Source organism: Pteropus vampyrus, unplaced genomic scaffold (assembly GCF_000151845.1).
Source record: "Pteropus vampyrus isolate Shadow unplaced genomic scaffold, Pvam_2.0 Scaffold91, whole genome shotgun sequence".
Classification (NCBI taxonomy): domain Eukaryota; kingdom Metazoa; phylum Chordata; class Mammalia; order Chiroptera; family Pteropodidae; genus Pteropus; species Pteropus vampyrus.
Genome location: NW_011888872.1, coordinates 8,805,219 through 8,832,401, shown reverse-complemented (window position 1 = coordinate 8,832,401; position 27,183 = coordinate 8,805,219). Strand labels below are relative to the sequence as shown.

At 33.9% G+C, this 27,183-nt stretch overlaps 1 protein-coding gene across 20 annotated transcripts in view; it reads right to left on the bottom strand.

Moving 5' to 3' along the window:
* NRXN1 (neurexin 1) overlaps positions 1 to 27,183 on the bottom strand; it is a 1,047,547-nt gene that overhangs the window by 165,516 nt on the left and 854,848 nt on the right. The window lies entirely within an intron of this gene.

Here is a 27,183-nt window from a genome sequence, read left to right as displayed (position 1 = left end):
CTGTAGTTCACCTTTCATCAAACCTCAGTTCAGAGGAACAACATGGAGGAAGAGGGATTTAAAAGACATATAGTCCATCAATTCCTGTAGAAATTTATAATTGGAATATCAAAAACCTGGAGATCTGGGCCACATTCTCTTGACCTCTTGCCAGATTCTCATCATTGAATTAGGCAGCAAGAATATAGTACCAGCTTACACTGAGAGTTATAAGAAAATCTTGTCTACAAATGCATTAATTGAAGGAAAGTATTTGAAGATGTTATTTAAGACATTGCTCATTTTTCTCCTTCATGTAGATGTTCTAAACTTTTCTATTTTTCTTTTTCCTGGTTCTTATTGTCCATAAAGGATCTTTCTCTTATAAGTTGGTATAGTTTTTAATTTTTTAAAGTTTTTGTTTTAGGCTTGACAGATAATATGACTCAAAATTGTATTTCCTTTTTGACTTTGGTGATTAGAAATCTCAGAGTCAAAGTGAGTAGGAAAATTTTATTAGTAAAATAGACTCCTGGCATACAATTTTCCCTAAACTTATTCTTATTTTCCACCATATGTCTCATGATTCTTACTTTTAAATATATGCCACTGTAAGGCATTTCAGGTTTTTTTAGAATGATTCAGGTGATTTAAAAAAAAAAAAAAAAAACAGTGAGATTTCAATAAAAATTAAAATTTATCCAAAGGCCTATAGAGACTTTTATAAAGGGTTTTTTTTTGTTGTTGTTGTTTTTTTTGCGTATCTCTTTTGTGCAAGCATTTCCTCATTCTGGTAGAATTCCTGTTTGCTCACTTTCGGTAAATTATTTAATGTGGTATATATATTTTAACATGTGATACAACTTCACAGGAAAACTAATAATCTTATTTATGAGGTCTGTTATCTTTATTTAACAAACAACTTTATAGCATTCTAATCACTTGACTAATACTTACTCTGGTATTTCTTATAACAGCTCCATGAAAGAAGAACTATTTTATCTCCATTTGACTGATGAGGAAACTAAAGCATAGTGTGATTAAGTAACTTGGCTAAGTTTACACAGAAAGAGAAAAGCTATAATTCAACTCCAAGCAGTCTGGCTCCAGAGTTTATGTTCCTAATTATTACACTAGGCTGAATTTTAGGAATATTGGTTCATCCTATAATTGCAGTTAGCAGAATTGGTAAATCTAGTTGTTCTTTGCTTCTGTTTTATCTTCCTTGATAGAGCAGAAGCACTAAAGGTCCGTGTATGGTGCTTTGCAGATTGCATCTACCTATCAGTGTGTGCTTAAATAATTTTATGGAGGACAGTGAGCAACTCATATGTGGATAGAATAAGATTTTAAAATAAACTCATTTTCTGTCTCAGTTTCAACTATAATCATGAGGTGATAAGAAGTAAATAAACAAATTAGTACTTCCATTTTACAAAATAAGGTATAAGATTGCCTAAGCTGGACTTGCAAAGGAGAACACTGAAAACCACTTTTGAGATCCTAAATTAATTACCTAATTCTGGCCCATTAAAGAGGCAAGAAATGCCAAGAGGAGTCTGAAAATTAGAGGAAGATCTGTGGGGGAGAATTGGGAAGTGATATGATCTGCATATACATCCAGGTTGGAAGGTTATTTTCCCTTATCGCAAGTGCAGGGGAGAATGACTTCAATGGAACCTCAGAAAGCTTGATACTTGTCTCTTGGAACTTGGTGGCAGTGGTTGGGGTAGTCAGCAAACTGACATTTAACTCTTGCTTGAGAAATCTTCAAGGGGAGACTGTGATTGGCTGATGCTCTGATGACAGAGCAAAGAGATATTACTGCAACAAGCAAGCACTGCCAGTGGATGATGGATTAGAAAGCTAGCTTAGAATCATGTTGTTGCCTGTCTAAGAGAGCAACTGAGGGGAGGGGTAGTAGGTGGTGAAGACGGCTCAATGGAAAGAACTTGGAGTTGTGTAATGGATGCCCAGAGATTAAGGTGGAAATCCTAAAATGACCATCTGAAGGAAGTGCATTTCACCACCTCGAGGAAATTGCAGGTAAAGAAATTCCAGTGGTGTGGTTATACGAGCTAAAGAACTCACCAAAATGCCCCTAAATGTGCTCTGTAGAGTCAGTTCTAAGGTTAAGCTAAGCCCAGCTAGATGCCTACCTACTATTGAATTAGCCAAGTAAGATCCTGTCTGCCTCTTACCTCCTCCTTCATTCCTGGAAGATTCGAGGAGGAGGAAGAGAAATGAATGTCATGAGAAGAAGAGACAACCCTGTCCCCTCAGCCAGTACAAGTGGCAGCTCCAAGTCAGCCTAAGCAGTGGTAACGCTCTGGCTTTAACTAAAGTTGTATTTATCATTACAAAGTAGTGAACTGAAACTACTTCTTATATCAAAAAGTGAACAGAAGACATTTTACTATCCAAGAAGGATCAAAGTAGTGTTGAGACTTCTCTGGAATTTCCTAGGGTCAGAAAGAAATATTCTACAGAACATGCTTAAAATTCTGCTGTATCATAGGAATTGCATCTTTCAACATAACACGTACATGAACATAATCCTTACTCTAGGGTTGCCCCTTGTTTTAGAGTCTCTTCTATTACAGGCATGTTTCTTATTCCAAGACACACCAAAATAAATTCTTAAAGTGTCCTGCTTGTTCTGATAGGAAAGCTACAATATCTTATTTTTATCAGAGTTCTATTCCTTGAGGAGGTTCAAGTTCTGTGAATAAAAGCACTATAATGCTAAAGGTACAAAATGTACCAAACTCTAAAAAGAGTCCCTTTACCTTATCCCTAAAATTTTGTGCAATATAAAATGTAAAATGCTTATTTTCTAGGCTACAGAAATCCCCAGATTTCACGGGGATTCATTTCTTGCAATACAGTAAAACAATTAAAAGACAATGAGGGTTGGTAATGTTTGACGAGCTTCTGACTTTTAAATGATGTTCATTTATCCCTAGATGTGTTTATGTGGTCCTTTAACTTCCAACATTTTGGGTATCTCATGGATTCACACTCCGGAGTCAGCAAGAAAAGAACCGAAATACCTCCAAAGTAGGCTCAAACAACAGATTCTACCCTAATTCAGACAGTATTACCCCACCCCAGGTTACATCATTATCCATGAAAAACAATTTAATCATAAATGATAGACAAAGGACCAATTTTTTCCCTGAAGCCAAATTTATGATTCCATGCAGAAACTGTAAATATTCTCCAAACACATACTTCCCGTGTTGACAGAATAGTGAGTCATTTCAATTATATAAACAATAAAACTTGCTAAACTTTCTTACCGATGGATAATTACAATTTAAAAGAATTCATTTCAACTTTTTATTCTCTGGGATTAAATGTGATTGTCTCTGGCAAATTCTCATGAATATTGCATTAGCAAAACCAGCAGTAATTTCACTGGACATGTACTGATCTTTTAGCATTGTGTCTTCCTTGAAATGGATAACTGGCTCACACCATAATTTCAAAAATCTATTATGAGAATATCAGTAACGAGGCATTTATAATTTAATGAAGTCTTTCCATGGATTCGTTAAATAAGTAGTGGCAAAGGTAATTATTTTTCTTCACAAAAGCTCATTTCTGAATAATGATTATATTGTTAAGCCAAGTTAAAAGGAAATATCATGAAAGACAACAATGGGAAGGAACTTGAAAGGTTCCTAGTTTAATGCGCCATTTAATTTCATCTGCTATCACATATTCATCTGAAAATATTTGTTTTAACCAATATTAAGATTTAATGATGTTCTCAATTTGTTGGGCATACTTCAAACAACATGTTCGTATGTTATAGATGCAGATATATTTCAATATATGCACACATAAAATAGATAAAACAGAATACATATATATAAAGATTAAGCCTGTAAATGGCATATAGATGTGTCGCTGTTTTTTGCCCCTTAGTCTGGAATTGTTAGGTAGAAGTGTTTGGCTCAACTATGTCTAAGAAAATAGAGCAGTAAAAAAAGAAAACTGTCCTCTGTTCTTTGATTGTTGTTTACTTGTTTACCACACTCTACAGAGAGCATCACCAAACAGAATACATAAGCATGCAACACAGGATGGCATGTAGATTAGCAGGGAGGCTTCTTTATGGTCTATAAGCTTCTGTCATCCAATATGATACAGAGCCCCACCTTGGACATAACTACGCAATGTCTTCAAATGCACTCCATGCTGTGCCCATTTCAGAATACGGAACAACTCCCATGCTCCAATTCTGCATTGCCAGTTGAAATCAGAGTCACACTAAATGTTATGTTTTGCTTCTCCAGACACTAATCCTCACCAGGGAACAGAGGTCTTAAGCCTCGAGGGGGACCATGGAGCCTGTAGCCTCTGTTGCTGGAGTAAGTAACACTGCACAGTGTGTCAGAGAGCCACCTGTTCTTTCACCTCAAAACAAACACACTGATTCAGATAATCGCTAATTTAACCCAAATACATTTCCAAATGAATGACTTAGGGGTCTAACTGGCTGGTAGAGACTGTGTTTACCACTCTAGATGGTCTATAATGTCAAGAAGTGGTTTTAGTCTAGTTATTCTAACCTGTCATTGAACTGAAAATGCACTGCCCCCCAATACACACAGTATTTCAAAAATAAAAAGCTACTGTTGCCCTGTCTCCTACTTTCCCCACTGAAGAATATTTTTTAATTCATTCAGCTAATAAAAATCAACTATGTAATATATGTGCATTGTGCTTAAGTGTGTAGACAATACAAACACATAAAATGTGTACTCTGTCCTCTGGGAAGTTTTCAGTTAAATTGAGAAGATAAATCATGCATGTAGGATTTGAGGTAGTGACTGGAAACAGCACAGGTGCATTGTGGGGGAGGGCTCTGGAGAGTCTTAGGGAGACTTCTAGCTGTGTGGCAGGAGCAAGCCAGCATGTGGACAGCTGTAGGACAGCCAGAAGATCCCAAAGACATCCAGAGACACAGAATATATGTTCCCTCTGTCTCCCATCTCTCTTTCTAGGCCCTACTTACCATAGTGCTCATCGGGTGTCAGGCATTGAGCTACACATGACGTATAACTCCTAGCAGACCTGAAAGATAAGTGCTATTTTCTCTATCTACTCAGAGAGTTTACAAAATGTGCCCAAATCATATAGCTAATCAATATTAGTACTGGTATCTGGCCAATTTGGATATGCTTTCTAAAAAAGATGACTTCAGCTGAGTCTGTGTACCAGGAAAAGATCGTGAAACCAAGGCATGCTCAGAGGACTGAGTCACAAGTAGGGCTACTCACTACTGCAAAGTGAATCTTCCTTTTTGGCTAATTACATTCACAGCATCACACAATAAGGAACCAGAAATGGGTGAGATTTAGGGTGATACTACTTCAGAAAGATCTCATTTAGTGCTAATATATTCTAAGAAATAGTATTTTCATATTCCCATAAAGTCTTCATTAAGATAATATACTTTTTCTAATATGTCCCCATCCTATAGAATGCTAGAGCTCCTTGAATTCCAAGAAATAATATCCTGACAGTGATATTACCCTCCCGGAGGCTTATGTTCAACTCGGTCCTTAGTGTCTAGTAAACCTTTGTAAGCCTATGGCCATGCTCTTCCATACACTGCTCAAGTGTTAGTTTTTATGGACCTGCTTTAAATCCTCAACTATATTATACAGAGCTTGGAGGTAAAATAAAAGACTGGCTTATTCTTCACTGTATCCTTCACAATACTTTGACTACCTCTATATTTGTATTTTTCCAAAACTCTTTCTTTTTTGAGATATAATTCACATATCATAAAATTTGCCCTTTTAAATTATATGCTTCAGTGATTTTAGTGTATTTACAAGGTTGAGCAACCATCACCACTATTTAATTCCAGAACACTTTCATCACACTGCAGTTTTCTTTTGATGAGATAATGCATTTAGTTTTTGGCACATTTGATAACTACTCAGCACTTTTGAGCTATCTCATTATTATTACTATTATTATCTCTATGTTGTTGTTGTTGTTGTTGTTGTTGTTGTTATTATTATTACAAAAATCATGTTTTGTTCCATAGTAGGTGGATAGAAGTTAATTAAAATAATGTTTGAATTATATAACTATTACAGTTTAGTTAGAACACATAATATTGCATTGATCTTCACAACAACTTGTGAAGCAGCGTTATCTATTTTATAAATGAAGATGCTAAAGCTCAGAAAGGCTGAGACTTGACCAAAGTTAGGGCATCTATCCATTGTTCGGCTCAAGAGGGAACATTCTAAAATCTAATTATGCTCATCAATGAGATAAACTGTCCTGCCACTGGTTGTACTGAAGAATAGACTGCTTGACTAGACAATCTCCACATCCCCTTCCATCTCAATGATTCCATGGTTCTATGAAAAGCTTAAACAAACAGCTAGGCATCACAGAAAAAAAAATTAGAAAAGAAGGTACTAGTTCATTTTATGAAAGACATCAAAGGCACCTATATTTAAATTTGAGTCTTAGATTTTTTTCCCTAAATTTATGAAATAAATGAACTCTAGGATTTTATTATACTTTTTAAATGAGCAGTGTTTCAATTTGGGAGGAAAAAAGAGATTCCATCAGGCCAATGTTTCAGAGTAATCTGAGAGCCCTTTTTTAACCAGATGTGTTCTTTCTCAAGAAATTATAACACTTCCCCTCAGGAAAATAGAGGGACTTGTCTCTATAGCTAAGAATTCTTGCCTTGCCAGGTATATAGGACTTAGTGGAGCTAAGTGAGAATAAGGTTCAATGAGTTGCTCTCTTGATGATGGACAGATTCTGAGTTCTGGCGATAACACTCGTCAATGCTTCCATTCCTCACATTACTTCTCCTTAGATAAAACTAAACCAAGAATCAAAACAATGGTGGGATGAAAGTAGCCCAATAAATGACTGGTTGATGTACCTTTGAAAAGGGCAATAACCCTAATGTCGGTATTTTGAGATTGTTTCCAGTTTGTTTCATCTGTTGAGCCAATACTGAATTATCGTTGACATTTAAAAAGACTATCCTTTCTATTTAAAAAGACATTCTTGAACCATTATAAAGTTTTCTCCATTGTGGCCTTGGGTTCAGAGATGTCACCAAGCCTTTTTCATGGTATTTTCCTGTGGTCCAAACAGCATATTTGCATGATACCACAACTGATGTATAATGAAATAAAGCTAACTTATCCTATTGGGAATTAGAGCTATCTCATTGAGTCATTAATTCTGTATTTTCGTCCCTGAAATAGCATCTTTAAATGTATCCTTATATGTAAAGAATGCATGTATTCTACCACTTTTTTTTTTTCTCTGAAAAATCTAAAAGCAGAAATTAAACAGAGCAAAAAATGGGCATTGACTGCTGGCCTATGTAAGGTTTTTAATTTTTCACATGTTATACTTCTGGTTTAAATATTTAGCTCAGTGGTCTGGCATCATGGCAAACACTAAATATCAAACACCTTTAGCTGCTACACAGAGATCTAAATCTACACTGGCTTAAGGTAAACTTGTCCCAAGTGCAATGGGCTGAGCAGATATGACTTGTATTATTTTTTTTTTGTTTTATTGTCATTGCTTTTAAAACCTTTGGTTAGATGTTAAATTAGCTTTGCTCACATTTCATAGTCATTTAGGAAATTGAATGCCATATACATTGTGTTTCAGGTACTGATTAATACAATAACCTTTGTTTCTCTGCTTCTCCCTGATTCCATGTCTTTGGGCCATTACACCAGGCACTGGACAGAGAAAGGACATTTGACTCTATCAATGCCGCTAGTTGGCATTTTTATGGAAAATGATTTTCCTATAAAAGAGGTATGGGGTTATTTGTAGATTTCACTTACTTGTATCTCAGGATCATGATTTTGGTGGAGAGCTGACTATATAATTATAGACTGACTGTAATGTTCCAAATTTCCATAGCACAGAACACAACGTTTTTCAGACAAATAGACAAAATATCTTTGGATGGTGATTTTAGTCCTCTACATGGTAAATGTTACCTCAGTAATTAGGTTGTTAAGCAAAACAAAATTAGCCTTTACATTAAAAAATATATTTAAAAAAAAACCCCCAAACCTTTCAAGAGATAAATACAATTATTTTAATGCCTCAGTTGATAAATGCTTACGAGCTGTACATGAAGTGAAAAGGTTGGTTTGAAAGGGCTATCATTTTTTTAAGTTACGTTTGTGAAACAAGACTTGCAATCAGAAAAATGACAGTGAGGTAACATTTTCAAGTGTGTCTGATGGACTGACTTTTTAATAATGCTATATTGGTTTTCACAAGCCTCAAGCAGAGCCCTAACTTGAAATGTATTCCAAGAGATAAAGCTGACAGTGCTACTTTTTTCCTTTTCTTTCTTATTGACTTCTAGTCCAGGACTACCTGTCTGACATCCTTAGAGAAAGCAAATGTTTGCATATGGGTGCGAAAATGTATTCACCAAAGACTATTTTCTATAGAATCTACAAGGCTCCATTATCTCCAGTGTAGTACATAATCATTTCTGCAGCCGTCAAAAATAAATCTATGTTTATGTGTATAATTTTGGATCAGTGTTTTCAGAAGAGAATATGAATCTCTAAGGCTGAAGCTCCTGATGATTATGACCTTTCTTTATCTTAATAAAACAATAATACTGCCAGTAAAATAAAATAATGTCAAGAAATGTTTATCAAGTATCTATTAGGGGCAATGTATTTTGAAAAACATTGTATCATTGTTTCCAGGATTCAAAAATTTTAAATTATATTTGCTGGTTGTATTTACATACATTCATTTTCCTAAGTTGCATAACTTTCTTGCATAAATGACACTAAAATTTTGGAAATATTATAACACAAGTTTAGCCCTCAATAATTGTTCGTTCATTCATTCATTCATTCATTCATTCATTCATTCATTTGTCCAATGTAGATTTCTTACTATAATCCTGACATTCTGTTAAGTTCTGGATAAACAGTGGTTAACAAAACAGAAGACACTGCTGCCATTATGAGGCTTAAGTCTCTCATTACTTCTTTATACATTAAAATTTGTATTAGCATATAAAGTATGCTAAGTGTAAGAAGGAAAATAGCAGAGATCTATGAGAGGCAGTGAGTGATTAGGGAAAGCCTCTTTGAGGAGCTTTAAATGTGAAGAAATCAATAATAAGAGTAAGAGTTTTCTGGGCAGAGGAAACAGTATGTGCTCAGGTCCTGAAGAGGGAAAATAAGTATGTACAAAGACAGCTGCTTTTATGTACAAAGGCAGATTCAGATATAAATAATGAACTTCTCATAGAGATAGAGATATGTAAATTATATATGAACATATGTAGGTATTATTTAGAAAGTGTGTCAAAGAGATAAAACTAGATTATGGAATTATGCATAACAAAAATCTTGCACAAAAAAAGCAATTGGGAAATAGATAATTAAGCACATTTAAAAAATCTTCCAATCTCAAAATGGAAAAATGTTCATATAAATGTAGAACCTCACAGTATATATCTTGAATTTCATCTAATTGTTTGTTCCTGTTTCATACATCAATGTGCTTTATAAAATATAATTAACATATAAAGATTTTCTGAATTAACAGTGACTAGCCACATTTTCTAAAAGTCATTTACTTCTACAATGTCAAAAAATGATTCATCATCATATGCTTATATTTCAAAGCTACGACGTTGCATTTCTTTGTGGGGCAGAATGTCTTGTTAACTTATTTCTCTAGAGAGCCCTTTTATCTCAAGATGTAACAAGTGTTCTCCGTACACTTTTCACTTTAAATATACTGTTTGAAATCACTTGACTAGTTTTTAAGTACCTTCTATAAATTAGTTGAAGAAAGAAAAGTTTTCACCTTTGACTTTTTTATTTCCCTGTTCACCTAGAAGAAGAAATGAATAAGGTTCAATATTTGAGTTCCCAAAAAAGGCAGTTTTCTAGGCAATGAACATGGTGCTTCAAACAGGAACAGAAATTCTTCATCCAATTCTTTTTCCGGAAAAAAGCCAAAGTATGAATTTTTCATTCAATTTGATGAAGCATTGTAAAGTCAAAAACACATAGAGTGCTCATGTCCGAATAATTCATGAACATTTTGAACTTGAGATAAATGTTCATTGCTAACTTCTCCAGAGCAGTAACCAGCAGGGGTTTCCTGATATCATCCCTTCTCATTGTTCACCAAGAAGAGCTAGAGGATATTTTGAGGAGACTTGTGGATTCTGATAACGGAGTAAAGACAGCCTATATTTTTGATGTGGGGAGAACCTTGAGAACTTTAAGGTGGAGCTGGTCATTGAATCTTCTGAGAAGGGCAATGCTTATCTGCAAAAACGCCCTTTATCAAAGCAAAAACTGATTAGTTGATACCCTAAGTACAAAAGATAGTCACTTAAAGGTCTATCCTGACAATAGTTGAAAAGCCAGTATCAGATAGGAAGGTGTGTCTCACTTAATTAATAATATTCTTCAGGGGACTTGGGTTATCTGTGATAAATCTTTAATTATTAAATATCACAGTAAGATTAATATTCTGTGATCTTATTTTCCACTTATATATTTTCCCTGCCAAACATGTCCACTCTTTCAAAATGAACGCAAATCAAATCTAATGGAGAAGGTAAAAATCTACTGAGAAATTAATCATATATATATCATTCTACGGCCAAATGGAAGCCATATCTACAGTATTCACTGTTTTGTAATATCAGTGCTAAAGCTTTCCAAATGAGTGTGAATAGTCAAGAAGAGCTGCATTGTTAACAGATGTTTGATGATGATAATTATGGTGATTATGATAATGGTAATAATAGCTAACCTTCTGAATATTTACTAGGTGTCTTCCAAGCAGTTTACATATATTAGAACATATACATACATGCATGTAATTATTCCCATTTATTTGATGAGGAAGCTGAGTCTCAAAAAGTTTAATGACTTGCCCCAAATCACATGCCTAATAAGCATCAGAACTGTCATTTGGTCTTAAGGAATCTGGTTTCAGATTTTCTGTGCTTAAAACCATATCACTGTGCTGCTCAGTAAGGGTCCAGGTACTGAAACAAGTTGTCAGTTTACATGCAACATTAGTAAGCCTCTTGGAAAAAGAGAGATACTAACATCCTGGCTATTGTATATACAAAGCAATATATCAATTACTTTTCAAAATTTCACTGCTTTAATCCTCACAGTAACTCTACTTGTCAGCCTTGCAATCATGTTGAGGATGTTTGAACCCCTAAACAAGTAGGTGACTTCTCTGAAGTCACAGAACTAAAACATCATCTAGTCACATCCAACCCAGGCCTATCTGGCTCCAAAAAAATGTTTTTCAACCACATCATATTGCCTCCCTCTGTACACTCTTCAAGATCCCTTGGAAATATCAGAGGCCACATGAGAGTATCCTAGGGCTTCTAAACCCTTACCGTGTTACGAGGCTTTGAACACTGACCAACTTGCTAAGATAGGGTAGGCAGAGCCGAGAAACTCTTCTTTAATGGGCATTAAATTGGTCCAGGTGTTCAAAATTATAAGTAGGCTAAATCTTCACCTACATTAGGGCCAGAGCAGATTTTCTCATACTTCAGGAGCCCTGGGAACAAAAATGGGAGCACAATATCCATTAGGTTTAATTATCATTCTGGATGTCATGAGATGTTCAGAGCTACTATAATGGAGGAGCACTTGGAGAAAGGGTCAGTATCTTTCCTTTCTCCCCACTGCGTCCCTGTCTTTCGCCTAGTATCTCCGTCCCCCGCCCCAGTTAATGGATTTCTTTAAATCATTTTTAGTATTGGCTATCATTTTGGAAAGATGTGCCTCAAAATTCCAATCAAATCCAATAGAATATGTCATCATCATAACAAAATCAGTTATGGAGTTTTTCTTAATAAAATTTGCTACTCCATGGGAAAGGAAATGAGAGACTTTACTTGCAGTTTCCAAATACTGATAAAACTAATATTTAAAAAGAAATATTAATAACTTTTCAGCAGATAGTGTTCCAAATGTCAAAATAAATAAGTAAATAGAGATCTTAGTTTTGTAACCAGTTTTATTTAAATCAGCATTTTTGTATAGTACTGTGATATGAAGCCTTTAAATGGTCTTAGAAGAAATGAAATAAACCATCATTAACTATTTCTTATATTACAATAATACAAATAATGTAACAGTAGAGTTGCTGAAATTCTAAATACAAATTAACCCAACAGAAATATTTTTTATTATAATTTTTCAACTGTCTCAGTTAACTTTCTAGGTCATAACTAGAAATGTTAATATTAGTCTTGTTTCTTTAAAAAAAAAAATCTCATTTAACCTCTCCTTTAAAAATATGGTGATGTCTCAGGCCCCTTTAATACTCTGTTGCCATGAATATTTTAAGTCTTCTATTTATAAGTAAAAATTATTAAAATTGTTTCATTTTGATCTTGGTCCTTTGAAATCAGCTTCATGATCATTGCCATCTTCTTTTTCTCCCTAAGCCTATAAGCATGGATTGAGTTTTTAATAACATCTTTATGTTGAGTTAATTTCACCCAAGATACTGCTCAAGAATGCCAGCTTTAGGAGAATGCTTCATGCTAGAAATCATAAAGTTAATACCCATGCTGCCCTGAAAAATGAACCAAAAATATAGCAAAACTCTTTGCCCTCAAGCAAAGAGCATACTTCGATGTTGACAAAAAGAGAGAAGAATATTTAACATAGGCTCTAGCTGCACTCCAATTTACCACTAACAATAAAAATCTATGATTCACACAAGATCAACAATAACACTTAATGATAGGTGAGTTAAGAGATGTGGGAAGAATTTAAGTTTGAGCCAAGATGCAACAAATGTGAACCCAGCACAATTGGTTTAATGACATTAAACTTTTGATTAGTCTTTCTAGTCAAAATTAAGTTATTCCAAATTCTTTTGAAATAATAATGCAACTTCCCACTTTAATGAACTCTATGATCTATCTCAAACTTTGCTATTACATATTGTACCCCCGAAAAATGCCATAAGAAGAAATTATGAGAATATTTCAAGACAGATAAATTTACCTCATAAATTTAAATGCTATCTTCGTATTTTATTTTTGTTTTTAATGCATTGTTGACTCATCATTTAGCTTAAAACATCATAATATCCAATCTACATTTAAGAGTTGAGCTACCTCAACACATTTTCCTAACAAATGACTATACTGACATTGACACAGACCAGCAAAATGCACTGGTTATAGAAGATATGATTAATTCATACAATATATGATTATTGATTCAAAAAGTAGGCAACACTTAAGTTCTCCAAATAAATGCACAAAGAAATTTGATGATAAAACCTAAAATATTCCTTCAACATCAAAAGGTTCATCTTGGTATTTTCCATATACACACTGCCTGTTTCAAAAATATTGTTGAATTTATCCATTCCTGAGATACATCTTAATTTTAATTCAACTTATCTTTTTGGAATAACATGTATTAGTTTTGACTTAAAAAAAAAATCCCTTTTAATTCTTTTGCTATCTAAAGCTCTGCTAAGAGTTTAAATGGTGCCATACTGTTCCTCAGTCTATCCAGCTGAAAATTATATAAGGTATATCTCTCATTCATTATTGTACTAGTCATGTCTTTAATCATTAAAGAGACTACTCACGGATTTAAAATTTTACTATTATTATTTAACTTCTTGATGTCCTAATAATTATTCTTTTGCAAATATTATCACATGCTACTTACTAGGACATAATTTTTTCTTATCCAAATACTGTAATAGAAGTGTTATGCAAATTGTCAATCACTTTTAAAAAAAGAATTACCTACTCAGCTCTCTATCTAGCTATATTTGTACATTGTTACAGAGCTGAAACTGATAAACTTACAGAAATAACTGAAACTGATACAAAAATAACAAGAAAATGCTTGTAAAAAGTTCTTGGTCTTGATAGTTTATGCCTCAATTATTACTAATGTTGATAACAATATTAATAAGCTTTAAATGTCAGTGACTACTTATATTCCCAATTTAGTCTTTTTTTTTAATATTGCGCTGAACACAGTTCTGGCCCATAATAGTCACCAAATAAACATTTACTGGATATTGATTGAATCTTCACATCAATTCTGAGGCAGATGCTATTACTTTCATTTTACAAATAAGGAAACTGAGGCATAAAAAGGTTTAGTCAACTGCCTAAAGTTACTCTGCTAATCGGTTGAAGAACCAGGAATTGAATCCACATCTATTTATTTTAACTACTACTGTGCTACATTGCCTTTGGGGGAAAAAAGAAAACATCCTAGAAATAGGTAATTCCCAGGGAAGATATATGTTTCAGAATATAGAAAACAATAGCCAACCACTCATTTAACTTCATAAAATCAGAACTTTCTTATACAAAAACCAGTGAAGTATAGCACCTACACACATATACGAATTCCAAATCCATAGGCCAATTTCTATTATAATCATTGTTATCATTGACATAATCGACATACTCCTTATACGTATTAAGATGACTCGCAAGTAACGCCATTTATTATGTCAGTCCCTACGTGACGCTTTATGTAATAACTGATTTTATCTTTACGATTATGAGGTAATTCTTATGATCACTTTATAGATGAGAAAATGTAGCCCAGAGTTACAAAGCCACAAAGTGTAAACCCAAGATTCAAGACTGGTGCTTTCTGAGGTCTGATGCCATGTATAAACGAGTTGGGTACACATCAAAAATGCTGTGATATTTCAAAATTAGGCACTCTAGTCATATGAATTATTAGGCCGAATGAGGAAAAACAACATAAATCATTAAGATAGATTCTGTAAAGATATTTAGTAAATCCAACACATTCTCGATTTTTAAAAAGTTCAAAGTATAATAGAAATAGAGAACTATTCCCGAGCATGATAAAACCAAATCTTAAATCAACTGCCACCAATATACTTAACACTAAAAGCATTCCCAATAAAGAAATAAATCTTTACATTATCACTTTTATGTTTTAGCTTTGTTTTAGACATGTCAATTAATGCAGTATGACAAGAAATGAAAATACTTTAAATAACTGGGGGAAAAAAGAAACACAATCGCACACTGCTTGCTACTAAACTGAAACTTATGGATGCGAAAATAGGCATTTTAAATAACATACAGGTGCCAATCTTCAAAAACTATTCTAAGAATGAGACAAACATAAATGCATACATTCTCATAAGGAGTAGTTAAAGACATTCAGAAAAATACCTTAGAAAAAAAAAATAGAACATGAGGTTAATGAAAGGTTATGAATATTTTTTGGCAAATCATTCTAAATGTTAACTCTGCGTGATGGGTTCATTGAAGTCTATTATATTAGTTTCTCTATCTGTCCTAGAAAATTTTATAATAGAAAAAATGAATGGTAGCCTGAGAATCAAGGGAACTGCAATTTTTGTGCCTAACTAAATTTGTGACCTTGAACAAATTACTTTTCTGTTGTCTCAGTTTCCTCGTTTGGTTCAACATCTTTATTTTCTAGGTCATCCTTTTCAGTTATATAATTCTATTCTAGTCTATAATAGCCTTCTCAATTTTTATGAACTTTAACACATTTTAATTCATGATGGTTCAATCTGTAAAAAACACTGATGTGTAAACAATGGAAAATTTAGCCAAAATAAAAAAAGAAACAAAAATACATGAGGCACTGCTTTAATTTCTAAGTAGCATACTCTTCCTGTCTGCTTTGAGATGTAAGATTGTTTCTTAACCTTAAAAAACAAACAAACAAACAAACAAAAAACAAGGAAAGAAAAATAAACAGAAAAAGAAAATGACTGAATCTGGTTTCTAGCAGGATGTTGGGATGCCTTGACAACAGTTACTGCAATAAAGAGTGGTAAAGACTCAACACTCAACAGCTGATGTTTCCCATCAAAATTGCAGCTACAACCCCTTTGGATGAAGCCAGGGGACTATATTGAGATGGTATAAAATGTATCCGGGGAGCAACTGTTCACCTTTATTTGTGGCATAGGTTTATTTTCATTTATTGATGACACACACAATGATGTTTCCTGGGCTTCTGCTATAAATAACCTATCAAAAAATACAGTTCAGAGCACAAAATAAAAATATATTGAGCATAATTATACTGAGAGTGGCTTTGATTTATATGCAAATATACTTCTTAGTGTTGATGTAGTTAACACAACAAACCTATGTTAACCCGGTAATGGGAAACTTTGTTAAGCATAAGAGAGGAGTCATGGCTACATGGGAGTTTCTTATCCTTTGTGTCAAGCTAAGGCAGATGTATAATGCAAGCGAGTAGGACTTGGAGGAAAGCAATAATCATTACCAAGAGAACATCAGTTATCCCTCCACACTTAGAAATAAAAAATGTTGAGGGAGCAGACTCCTTAATTTGCATAAACTTCAACACAAAATATAATTTCAAGTCTAACTCTTTTTCTGAGTTTATATGTGGTGTATGTGAGTGTGTGTACATAAAATAATGTCTTAAGCAATAAAAATTGATAGACGGTGGCACCTGAGTGGAGGAACCAATTCTAGTATCTCTTTTGGTCTTGTTTCTCTATTGTCGAATAGTGGTTACCAAAAACATTTCAAAAAATAAAACTCAGTGAATATTTTTCCTCTAGATTTTAATTTAGATTATACAAAACACATTGACTTCTTCACATTACTAGTCATAAAATTTTTCTACTGTTCCTCTATTAATAGCTTAATAGAATGCCCATACACTGAGTTTCTTTTTAAAACATCAGTACTCTAAAAGATAAAATTGTTAACATCTTATTTCTCATTCTCTTTCCAGAACTTAGAACTTTGATTGACTTCCATGAGATATTATGCTTTATTTTATCTTACTTGCTCAGATTAAGACTGTAAGTTGCAAACAACTACATTTTGGAGACTATAAACATAGGATATTTATGGGATTTTTCTTGGTCCGTTATTTTAAACTGTCCCATGATGTGCCAGGAGGCAACTGACGGAAACTGTGTCAACAACTGAATGACACTGAATACTGATCACACATACTAAATATTAAAAAAAAACAGAAATCTTAGAATTGGAAAGAGGTCTTAGGCCCAAACTCTCTCCAAATTCAGGAAGCTGTTCTAAAATATCTGACGAAGGGTACTTTAGTTCCACTTGAAACTAGCCAGTGATGTTACCAATTTTCAAAGCAGTCTACTTATTTTTTAAAATCTTTTTGAAGTGAAAGTTATCTGTCTTCAATGTGTCTATAGTTTGAATCAATATAGTTTAGTCTGTATCCTTTTCTTGTATGGCAACCTTTCACCTTTTGAAAATAGTTATCAAGTCCACCTTCTTCCATGCTCACCTCAAATCTTCTTCTGGAGAATCATTTTCAATTTTTTAACTATTAATCATTAAGAGAAGTTTTTTCTTAACCATTCAACCTTCAGATATCCAGTTTGTTAGCAAACTTAGATTCTAAAAGACCTTAATATGATACATTGACCTAAATGCAACATACATAAGATGGGTACTAAACAGTATACTATTTTCCTTAATTAAGGCATTATTCTTCCATCAATATTGTTTGGATTTTTTTAATACCCACACTCACTAGTTGCAAATCTGAGCATTTAGGAAACTAAAATTCTTAGACCTTTGCATGCTTATCATTACAAGATATCTTCTCTATATTTATTCTTGTGAAATTGAAAACACAATTACAGGACTTTAAACACCCCTTCCAGATATTCCATCTGTTTTGCTTTTGCTCAAATCTTTTTTCTTCATCCAAAATGCTCTTTTTCAATTCTGCTGTCTGAAAACACTGTCTTATTTATCTTGGGCTAAATCTTCCTCAACTCGGTATTAACCTTTCTAGGTTATCATTCCGCTTGACGAAGATACAACTTAAATAAGAGTCAAATGACACAGCTTTCTCTTTTCATCATCATTACATCCTCTCACTCAAGCAGATCCTTTCTTTGTCCATCATTTTCCAGAAAACATAACAAGCCTATGTTATACAATACTCTGCTTATTCTGACTTTAGATTCAAGTCCATATTGACTGGCTCAGGGCAAACTCTCTTTTCTCTTCTCTTCTCTCCGTCTCTCCCTTTCTCTCAACGTTTTTGGTTTTGCAAGCATCTTTTGAAATACCCTTTTAAAATATTTTGAATTGTGAATTCTTTTTATAGAAACAGAATCCTGAGAGGTATCAAGAGCTTTGTCATGGCTTTAACATGCTGTGGAGAACTCAGTCAGAGTGGGTATGTCTCAGTCCCATGTAAGGTAAGCCATTATTTAGTAAAACTGAGAATAAAAGTTATATCTGCCTTAGGTATCTAGTAAGGATTACATATATTTTTAAAAGTAAAGTTTAAAATAATGTATAGGTCAACGCATGTTAGCAATAAATATAATCTATTATTAGTATGTTAAATATACGTTCCTAGATATAAAATGATCATCAAAAGAATTCAGAAATTAACAGATTGTTTGTTTTTTGAAACATGAGACAATCCTATGCCACTTTCATTGACAGTATTTGGAATGTCCTCTCCTCACTCACATCTCCAAATATCCAAATCTTACCTCTCCTTTGATGCCAAGTCCCAATGCTACCTCTTCCAAAAGGTTTTCTCTAAGGTTATTTGTGAAGCCATCACTACCCTTGGACCAGATTCTGTACTGTGAGGATCTTGAAGGTATGGGACTTTGTGCAACTCATCCCTAAAGCCCATTATCTGCCAGGAAACTTGAACCACAGTAGGTGATTAATAAATATCTTCTAGATGAGTCAATGACACCTCTCCCCCAGCCATAATTAATTCCCCGAATTTTGTACATCCTTATTGCATATAACTAGCATGAACCATAATTATTTGTGCATACGATTCTTCTGACCTACAGCTTTATAAAGCTTTGAGTCCATCTATGTCAAATTGACCTCTAGCTCTCACACAATGCCTCAGCACAGAGTAGACACTCAAAATATTTTTAAATGAATTAATGTCTGCTTTTCATTATTGCTACACTGAATTTTTGTCCATGGAAATTTTGAAATATGTACCAAAAAACAAAGGTTCGACCATAAATTGCCTCTGTTTGAGACATCTGTTCTATAATTCAATGACCAAAATTCTGACTATGCAAGTGAAAAGCCTCAACTCTGAAAAGCCTTTGAAAAGGCAAAGTCTAATTCTAAAGAGAATCTTTCTGAGACACTCTTTGCTCTTGATGCTCATTTTCAATCTATCTTAATATGTTTAAAAGTGAGGCAGGAAGAGGATCATATAATTTGTATTAGGCCCTGTCTGACACCACTAGTCTTGGGTCCTTTTATGGAACTCCTTAATCTGTGGTATCATTACATTGAAATAACTTTCATTGGACATCAACCATTTAATTGCTCAATTAATCATTATTGAGTATCTCTATGCATGCAGTAGATTATTTAGGAATTTTGGAGGACACAACACAGGTCTGTTCCCTGTTTTTGAAGGTAAGGTCCATATACACAAGTATTGACATATCAATGAAAGAGATATAAACACTGAACTCTAAAATTAGAGAAGTGAAAAAAAAAAAGTGTATCACAGATTGGGAGAAAATCTTTGCAAAAGACATATCCCAAATATTCGATAAACTCTTAAAACTCATCCACATGAAAACAAACTACCAGATTAAAAAATAGGCTAAAGATCCGAACAGACACATTGCCAAAGAAGTTATACAGATGGCAAATAAGCATATAAAAAGATGCTCATATGTCACTAGGGTATTGCAAATTAAAACAACAGTGAGATGCTACCACACACCTAATTTTGGCCAAAGCCCTGACAGCACCAAATCCCAATAAGGATGCGGAACCAGAGGAACTCCTAGTTATTGTTGATAGGAACGAGAACTGGTACAGCCACTCTGGAACACAGTTTGACAGTTTCTTACAAATCTAAATATATTCTTAGCATACAATCCAGCAATTATGTTATTTGGTATTTAACCAAATAAACTGAAAACTTATGTCCACACAAAAACCTGCAAATGGATGTTTATAGCAGCTTTATTCATAACTGTCAAAACTTGGAAGCAACCAAGATGTCCAGTAGGTGACTGGATAAACTGTGGCACATCCAATGGAAAATTATTCAGTGCTAAAAAGAAATAAGCTATCAAGCCATGAAAAGACATGGAAGAACCTTAAATTCATATTTCTAAGTGATAGAAGTCAATCCAAAAAGGCTGCACACTGTATGATTTCAAATATATAATCAGTGGTTGCCAGGAGCTGGGGGGCGGGGGGAGAGATAAATAGGCTGAGCATATAGGATTTTAAGGCAGTAAGTCTACTTTGTATGATACTGTAACAGTGGACACGTCATCACACATTACACATCTGTCAAAACCCATAGAATGTATAACCCTAAGAGTCAGCCCTAATGTAAAGGGCATATGGGAGATCTTTGTACCTTTCAATTTTTCTGTGAACCTAAAACCACTTTACAAAATTGAGTCTATCAATATATACATACATACATATACATATTCATATAGAAGTTTTTTTTGTTTTTTTAAGTACAGTAGGAACACAGAAGGAACAAATTTCTGAAGGTGCCCAGGAGTTCACCCAAGCTGAGATAATACTGACATGAATCAATACACCTTGAAGCACTAACTGTCATCCTGGAATGGTCAAAGCAGTTTATGTGCACTTTCTCATTTAATTCTCACATCCATCCAATAAAGGAAATGCCATTATCATCTCTATTTTGTTTATGGCCTGAGACTTATAATGACCAATAAGTTTCCCAAGCTCACACAGCTAGTGTTTGATATAAGCATTAGGAATCCTGGACTGACTGCATAGCTTGGGGTTAACCAATATCCTATGCTAGCTGCTTTGAAGCAGAAATCAGGTGAACAAACAAGACAGGAAGAAAAGTCAGATTTGTTTTGGGAAATTGTCCAACCTATGACAGTTTTATACCTCATTTTTACTTAATATTTCTTTAAAACCACTAGAGTATCTCCGATATGAACATAGGCGATAGTCTTCCTATTACATTACAATTACAGGTGTATTAATATTCAATTTATAAGCAGTTTGCCTTATTAGGAAGGCTTATTAAAAAGAAATAATTTTCACAGGGTCACTCTTGGGGCTAAGCAATTACATTTGCTATCTTTTTAATACAAGTAGTTAGATTTTTTTTTTTTTTGCCTAATTGATTTTTGAACCTTTCCAAATGTGCCTGAAGACATAGCTTGGAATTATCCTATGGCTCAGACTCTTTTTTATTGTGACTAACAATTTTTAATACAAGGCAAATGCACTGCAGACTGAATATATAATTACTTGTATCTCTTGCTGGGATGCCATAAAAAGCTACACAATTTTTGTTGATCTTCCACTGGCTTTACTACAGCAATTGAAGTTTATCAGAAAGATTTATGACATGGTTTTGCAGGCTCTACTAAATGACTTTGGGAAGCTGGGAAAACTCACTGAAGTTAAAGTTATTATTTGAACCTCACAGGGGCAATTAGATATACAACCTAAAGTGTTAAGTCAGCAGTAAGAAACACAATAAATTAGCAATTAAAGTCTTGTCTATGTTTGGAGAAGAAGGTGGCTAAAAAAATAAAAGATTTGCAATGAAAAGAATTCATACATTCAAACATGAAAGTAAAAGTTTAGACCTGGAAAACATTTCCCAAACTATCTGGAAATTTTGATGGGGTCAGATCGCCACTGAAAAAGGACACTCAGAGGGATTCTCAAAGTAAGTTACCAAAGTTGCTTTGCATATCAAAAATGGGGGAGCAACTGAATATCTACAGACGTGGGGCTTTAAAGCAAAAAAAAAAAACAAAAAACCCTCTGCTTCTTCCCCTAATCTCCTCTTCCGAGGAACAGGCAAAATCCTCCCCAACTAAGCCACCTCCTTGCCACTAACACTTCTAAATATTTCCAGGCAAATTGAGTTAACAATTTAAAACATTTTATAGGAGGAGTACAACTGCCTTTTCTCAAATATAAGACTGTAGCTGATGCCATTGATTAAAGGTCACTTTTCTTCAATATCTCTGACTTGGTGCTGCTCTTTTCTTGTGATGCATCCTACAAAAAAGGCCTGAAAAAGTCCTGCCCCCTTCTGGTATTAAATGCAGAGTAGGAGGGAGGCAGAAGGTTGTCAATGGAAGAGAATAATTTTCATGATTTTCTGAACTGTCACAAAAAAACCCCAGAAAATTGTCTACGTGTATGTATGTTTAATATATGCATGTATGAAAAGTCCTGGGAATAAAGGGAAAAGTTGACATTTTCAGAATGTTTGGTTGTGGTTGTCTTTATCAGAATCTGTTTGGAAAAGAAAATAAGAACTGAATGCAATATACCTTGAAACATTTTCAGCCCATATCCTGCTGGTTTCACATTGAAAACTGAGGACCAAAAAACAATAAATACCCATTAGATTTATGTAGTTCCTTTCAGTCAGCAAAATCCCCATTGTTGCGCAAAATAACAGCAACTTTTGAAATACAAAATTATTAGGGGTTTCCATGAAAATTCTTTAACCCAGAGATAAGGGAAACAGGGAATAAAGAGAGCCAGGTGGAAGATTTTCCATATCTTCCTCCTCAATCCATAATTTAGGTACAGGCATAAACTGTGAATAAGCAAAATAAGCATTTTTGTGCAGCATATATTTGAGTCTTGAAAGGTAGAAGCCATTATTTGAAAACATGTTTTTAATAAAGCATGTAATGCAGAATCGACAGCAAAGAAGGATTGTAAGAGCAAGTATTAAATAGTTATATGTTCTTCCACAAGTCATCTCTTGCTATATGCCTCAAAAAAGAACAACCTGCTTTAGATAGTATTATAGACTAATGTGCATGTCTTCACATGGCCACCAGAAGAGTTTCAATAAGTACTTCTCACAGATTCAGTGAACCAAATCATAAAGCCTCAGGTTGTCAGGAAAAAAAAAAATTTCACCGTAAATTTTGACAAGGTCGTGACAAAAATATATGATACACTTGCCAGATATTCTATTATGAAAAATACTAGAATTGGCTCATGGCCTATACTGCTAAGAAATTTAATGGAATTACTTTTTGTGGTATTGTCTAGACTCTACAGAACTGGCAGGATCTTTGTTATAAGTCTATGCTGTAAAGAAATTAAATAAAGACCTATGTGTTCTTTCTTCTATTGTAGGAACTATGAATCAGGCCAGCCACCTCCAAAAGAGTGACTGTGGTTTAGCAAATTAGCCTAAAGGTAAAGGTATTTATTGAGCAAGGCAGAAGTCAGTCTTAACGTTATATTTAATAGAATGTGTCCCTCAATGAGAACACTGAAAAAGATTATGGAACAGGGATTATCAAACTTTAATGCATTTATGAGTCATCTGGGATCTTATTTAAAAAAAAAAAATCTGAAGTGGGTCCTGAGATTCTAAATTTCTCACAAACTCTCAGGTTATGCTCATACTGCCGGTCTGCAGACCACCCCCTGATATAATGTATAGAGAAGTTTGATGGGTAGGATCCATCTGTTTAAGAAATCTTTAAATAACATGAATGTAAATTATATAGCAGAGTTTATTATTTTCCCCCTTGTTATAGCTTCCTAAGATGATAGGCTGGGTATATTAAGTATTTTTTTTTAAGATGAAAAATGAAATAGCAATTTGACTATGACATTTTAATTGGTGAACTTTTTTAGCTGGAGGAAACTTGCAATACAAGTATTTCTTCTAAATTTTTCTTTAGCTTTTAAAAGTAAAAGTAGCTCAACAAAAATAGAGGATGTGGCTCTTTGTTGTAGTTTCTTTAAAATCTAAAGGAAACTCCATAACTCTCTTTAGAAACCATAGTAGTGAACTGCTGAGCTATTTGGTCTCAAGATATCTGGGGAGACCTATGGACTTAGGGGTTACCAAATCAGTTAGATGTCCAGATTTTGCTTTCCTTGGCTGTAAAAGGGACCATGATATAATCAAAGACAGACATCAGTAAAGCTTTCTTTGAACATATGTATGGGATACATTTTAATTCCCTAGTAGGAAGGATTTCTTTGTACATAAGTCTGCATTACCCTACTTAAAGCCAGGTTCATTTTTGTTTGGGAAAAGACACTTTTCATTTCAAAAAGACACAATACCTATATGCTAACTTCTTCTTTTTTAGTCAGTTTTGGAGACTTTCTGATAAACTTTAAATTTATATTTGCCAGTAGACTTAGAACAGATTCCTTAATTCTCTTTGACACTAAGAGCTTCATGCTGCTCACTTGATCCAAAATCTTCCCACATATTAATTTGAATTTTAGCATATGAGATGCAGCCACCACCATCATCTAAATTCTAGGTTATGCTTTGTCAGACTTTATGTTTTCTTCCCCTCCCTTTGAAGGCTGGCTATGTTGGTCGATTTTTTTTTTTTTTTTGAGACAAGTGCAATAAAAATTCATTGATTTTCTTATGGGATTCTTTTTCAGCTAATTGTAAAGATAAACAACTTATGACCTTCTTTTACGGGGGAAACATTAGCAGAAGTTACAATTAAGTATGGATGTAAGTCCTGAAAAGCCCTCAAAGAAACTGGATGTTTCCCCTTGTCTTTTATCTAAGTTTTCTTTGTCATGAGTAAAGCCTGTGGCAGGGATTAGAGATGCAAAACCATACTGTAAACAGAGAAAGATTGAAAGAGGCGGCTCATCTTTTAAAACTCTATCATACGGATGTAAAATATAGAGAGCGTCTATTCCAGGCTGAGTGGAAAATATAATAAAATAGCATAATCCTAGCTCAAGAGATTCTGTTTCAAAATCCTAATTTTTTTTTCTTCTAGTTCCCATATCAATCCTTGCAACTGCTACCTAACCAACCTGTTTTCGCGTAATTTTCCTATATTTATTTTGTTCATTTTTATATTTGTTTTACTCTTTTAAAATTTTCCACTAGCATTCAAGAAGAATGATATAAAATATGCATTTCCATTAAGTATTGCAAAAAGGCACTTTCATGAATGTTTTAGAAACATGTTTTTGGTTCAGCGAAAGAAGGGACCAGTTATACTTTTAACAGTGCACCCAATTAGCTTTTCTGGACTCTATCATATGTTCTGCTTTGAGCAGCTGTTAACAGATTCCTGCCCTATTGCTGATCAAGAAGCCAATAATTAAGAGCAAACAATTTAAGAAGAAAAGACAATTTAATATTATGCTTAAAATTATTCTCGCTTTCTGTTTCTCACTGAAATGTAACTTCAGCACATTCTGATTCATAGAGTACCTTCAAACAAAATATATGTGAGGTGAAGGAAAGTATTAATAAAATCTCAAGCTTAAAAAAATAAATATGCATTGCTATATACATCTTTATAAAATATAATTAAGACACTAGGAAATGTTCAAGGACTTGAATACATAAACATGCACATATATACATATAGCTAAAGGTAGAACATAGGCCTGGGAACCAGATATCAGAAAACTATTAATCACAATACTGTTTATAGTTTATTTTTAGGGATACACATTAATTAAATTCACCCTCATAACTTTTTAAAATAATTACCTTTTTAAATAGGCACTCTGCTCTGTAATGGAGAAATATACTATCCACAATATAAAATGGAAGTATAAACATCCATTGCCAGAGTCTTCAGTTATTGTTTAAACATGAATGTATATTTCAGTGAAAGAAAGTAACAATAAAGTCATTGAATTTATTGATTTGACAGTAATGCATACTCTCTAATTTCCTTAAATATTGCTCCCTGTTTGGAATTTAATATAACACAGCTTTGGTGTAAGTTATGAAAGACTAATCATTCCATATGTTGTTAAACAAAACTTTTCACCTTAGTAATCACTGATGCCACTAAACCTTTATTCCATTAAAGCATTTTAAAGAAATTTTTGATAAGCCACCAATCATTTCAGATCCATTGATTTAGTGTGACTTTAATTGTTGATACTTGAACTTAGGGTGTGATAATAACAGGAGTTAACATTCATTAAGCATTTACTATATGACAGACACTGTTTTGAGCACTACACTGCTCTCATTTAATCACAGTATAACAATGTTTTAAGCGCTATACTTATCTCATTTAATCCTCACAATAACTCTAAATAGGATAATGATCCCCATTTTACAGATGATAAAATTAACTCACAGAGGGTTTAGCAAAAATCATATAGCTAGTCAGCGGCAGAACTTGAATTTATACCTTCTTTGTTTTGTTTCAATGTATCTTAAATACTACATTGCACTGCTCACAAAAAAAGCTCCTTACCCATGAGAGTATAACGTAAGGTGCAAAACCGAGGGATACAGATTATGATTCTTTTGATTGGGAAGGAAGAAAACATCCAAGTGCTTTATTTATTATTAAAGCTTAGTGAGATCGAATCATTGATATGCTCAAAGAAAATATAAAGAAAACCACAAAAACTAGACCTTTCTTAAAGGTTGACAAAGTTCAATAAAGCTATGGGTTATTTACAATGCAATATGAAACAACGTGTGACAGAAATGGAGAAGTACTTATTAGTAAAACAAAGTCTGAAAAGGCAAATTTTTTTTAGAAAATCTCCCCAAAAATCTTCGGAGGGGAAGTAGTACAGTCACTGAATTTTTCATAAAGTGTGTTGAACAGAACTGCAAAGCCCTTCATGTCTAGACAGTCAAGCTGCACTAGAGTAGATGCATTTGCTGTTTAAATAACCCTTCAAAAAAAAAAAAATCCACTTGTTTACCAAAATCTATTCACACTTATTGAGAAGCTTCTTTCTTCACTTGTTTGAATGTGACAATGAATCAAAGTACCTTCTCTTCTGTTACCAGATATGATAATGGAGAAGATCAGATCCTCACCAGAGGTTGAAGGATGTCTTTTCAGTACTTTCTGAGAGGAAAGGCTAATTTTTCCAAGTAAAAATCCCTCCCTGAGGAGTTGTATTAATGAGGTCCTCAGCAATCCTTGACACTTCACTATGCTAATTAATTCCAGCTGACTGGCAAGAAGTCCTCTTTCCAGTGTCCTATACTAAAGAGATCACTCACATGAACTGTAATCCTCTCCCCACTTGCTATTTCCACAAAACATGAGGTTTTGTTCTTTGTGTTTGGCTGTTGTGAAGACATTTTAATCTCATCTGACAGGACC